General features: G+C 32.5%; 1 pseudogene; it reads right to left on the bottom strand.

The window, feature by feature from the left end:
• Positions 1-517: 517 nt before the first annotated feature.
• Positions 518-689, bottom strand: LOC116634235 (annotated as a pseudogene).
• Between the last annotated feature and the right edge of the window lie 2904 nt (positions 690-3593).

The raw sequence follows: 3593 nt of genomic DNA, 5'->3' as shown, positions 1-3593 counted from the left end.
TCATATCTTCCATCATCATAAGACTTAAAAGTCACTAACAAAATAGAAATCAAGTGTAATGTGATGAAAAGACACTATGTCATGAAAAATGGGTTTATTCCAAAATGGAATTTTGGTTAAATATTTTTAAAAAATTAATTAGCTAAATATAGGATAAATATCATATGATCATCACAATAGATACAAAAGTATTTGGCAAAGTTTGACATTAATTGATACTATCACATTTGAAAGTGTAAGAATGAACAATTTCCCTTAAGTTTGGAAAGAAGATATACACTGACCACTTTTATGCAATAGATCTAGGTTCCTAACAAATGTAATAAAAAATAAAAGACATAAACAGTGGAAAGATAGATGTAAAAATCTTTTCAGACCTTTAATAAATTTTTGTGTGTATGTATAATTTTAAAGGAATGTATAAAACATGAATAAAATATTTTAGTAACTAAATTTAGCATTGTCAGAATATATGACATAAATATGTAAAAGCAAATTGTGTTTTTATACATTAGCAATTTAAAAATTTGAAAACAATTTTTAAAACTAATTATACTAGCATCAAAAGTACTTTTAAGATAAGGATAAATGCAAAGAACGATACACAAGATTTCTATAATGAAGACAATTAGCAATAATTGCGCCTCGGATAAACCTCATTGGCTACGATACTGCCACTGCGCAAAGCTTATGATTTTAATCTTTATAAAGACAGCTCTATTATTAACAGTGTATTATTTGAAAAGCAATGAACAAACTGAAATAAAATTTTACCTAATGGTTGAATCTAAAAAAATTAAATATAATTCCTGAAAAAAATTGAAGGTAATGGCTTATATGTTGTGTATAGGAGGGTGAACAATTAAATATGTCTACATTTAGTAAGACCAGGAAAACACTAAGGATTCTAATTTTTCAAGTTACCAAATTTTTGATCAAAGAATATGACAAAGAAATATAAGAATGACATTAATAAAAACAAACTAAAAGAAGCAAATGTAAGGAAAATAAATTATGAATTAAATAGCTAAAAAGAAAACAACAGAAGAAAGTCAAATATGTCAAGATTATTTTAACCATGTTCACCAATGGGATTGGATAACACTTTTGATTAAGGTGTCCACTGTTCTTAATTTACATGGTGCCCTCTTGGGTTATGTCTGTTTTTCTAGTATAATTACTAATAGCATCTTTTTTATTTCCAAAATGTCGTATGTTAGATGATAAATTGTATGGTCTCCTCACCTATGAGATATCCCAGTGCTTTGCCAAAGTCAGGATGTTGGACAATTAGATATTGTCACACAGCAATATTAGAATCCAATTATCTTTCTCCCTCCCTCCACATTTTCCCATCTATCAATGGATTTCGCCAATACAGAGATTATTTATATGTATATCTAATATCTTTATTTAAGTACTTCTCTATCTATATTTATCATTTGTTATTTCCTCTATCTTGTAGCTTAATACTCCAGTATCAGTAACTATATGCTGCTCATAAACTAAGCTAATTGCTGGATTTTCCATAGATTATTTCTTTTAATTTTTGTAGGACCATGGATTTTGGTGGTATTTTTATTTAAATGATTGAGAATGGCACTCAGAATGGTTTAATCTCTAATGACTGTAAATATCCTAAGCAGAAAAGTAGGTCCCCAGTCTGTTTGAATAGCAGCCATGTCCTCACAAAAGCCTCAGGCAATTTGCCTTTTCTTTGTGTCTAATGAGAAAAAAAAAAATAGAAAAAGGGGATGCTTTGGGCGCCTAGGTGGCTCGGTCGGTTGGGCGACTGCCTTAGGCTTAGGTCATGATCCAGGATTGAGTCCCACATCAGACTCCCTGCTCAGGTGGGGAGTCTGCTTCTCCCTCTGACCCTCCCCCGTCTCATGCTCTCTCTCTCTCACTCTCTCTCTCAAATAAATAAATAAAATCTTTTTTAAAAAAAGAAAAAGGGGATGCCTTTAAACTCCTCAACAAATAAAGTAGTTCTTAATTATTGTACCCAGCTCTTTGAAAGATATGATACAGAGACTTGGCTGAAATTTCATACATGAACACCAGAAACATAATCAGTGCTTAGCAATTCCTCCATGCTCTATATGGCTGAACAGACACTTTGGTGTAATGCTTGACTAAAGAGTATTTGTCCTTGGAGGCATTAAGCAAGTGTAGGGAGCCTTTGTGATTATCTCAGTGATTGAAGGATACTGGTATTTAATGAGTTGTCAAGGAATGCAGCCTGCACCTGTTCTCACACAAAGAAAATTACTTCTTGTTTCATATGTGCTTTTAATGTCCTACCAGTCAGTCACAAGGATAAACACCATATTTATAATGAACTTCACCTGGAATTTAACTTTCTTTACATATGAATACAATTTCTTCACAGTTTTAAGATACAATAAATTTCCAGGAAATGCAAATCCTAGTAGAGTGGAAAGAAGATTTTAATTTGTTTTGTTCGAGAATTTAGTTACTCTCAATTTTGAGTACTAGACCATTGATAGCAAGTCCTCTGGTGGTATTTGATTTTCCAATAAAGGATATTTGTAGCAATTTATAGTGCAAGTATCTGACTATTTTACCATGTCTTCTAATTTTGTCATTCCTGAATATTTACATATTGAAATGCATGTTATTTTATTATAAATGACTTTCTCTTATTTCTCCTTTATATTATAGTTATAGTATTATATTGATCTTTTGAAATTATATTTACAGATAGGTTATATTATCTATAAATTTCATTTCAGAGTAATAAAAAAGGCATTAAAATTATTTTTTCAATAAAAAGATATATTGGGTCTGTGAAAACTACTTCCTCAAAGGAATAGAGGAATCTCTCTGAAAGGATACTGGAGATTTCTGAATCATAAACCCTATAAATTCTGAGGAATTTATACCATAACAAAATTTAACATGGAAATTAACTTGTCACATCATATTCCATTGATAAAGTTGGTTATTTTGTTAAAAGGGCTTTGGACACTCTGATTATTGCTGCTCACACCCTGGATATTCAAGGAGATGGGTGGATCTCTTTGAAAAGCTGGGACATCTCTCAACATTATCTACATCATGACACTGGGCAGCACCATGCATATACCTTCTTCAGGACTGAAGAATTCATCCAAACTTTTGAGAAGATTCTTGTCTGGTAATCATTAACTATCAGTCCTTTTTAGGAATTGCCAAAACTGGAGATTACTTTTCCTACAGACATGTCTTTTGCTAGGCAGTCTGTTTTCATTGACTTCTAAACACAGGGTATGCAGTCTCAGGTCCCTCACTCCAAGTCAGGAACACTTTGAAGAGCCACCTCAGTTTTGGCATTCCCTGTAGGGTCCACGGATGGCTTGCATCTGTACCACAAGTCTTACTCTTTGCTCAGTCTTGCCATACTCCCTTCTTCCCATGAGTATTGATCTTATGAACACTAAACTGAATGTCAGCCTTAGCTTTCTGGGGAAGCCAACCTATGACACTCAGACTCTGGGTATGCAGGCATGTTTGGGAAAGAATTACAGGTGTATGAATATTTAGATAAATATGTAGGTAGGTGGAAGAATGGATAGATAGATAATAGATGA

This window comes from Phoca vitulina, unplaced genomic scaffold, assembly GCF_004348235.1.
Source record: "Phoca vitulina isolate PV1807 unplaced genomic scaffold, GSC_HSeal_1.0 scaffold8, whole genome shotgun sequence".
NCBI classification, from domain to species: domain Eukaryota; kingdom Metazoa; phylum Chordata; class Mammalia; order Carnivora; family Phocidae; genus Phoca; species Phoca vitulina.
Note: the sequence above shows the minus strand (reverse complement) of the source record. Positions and strands in the feature narration are given on the sequence as shown.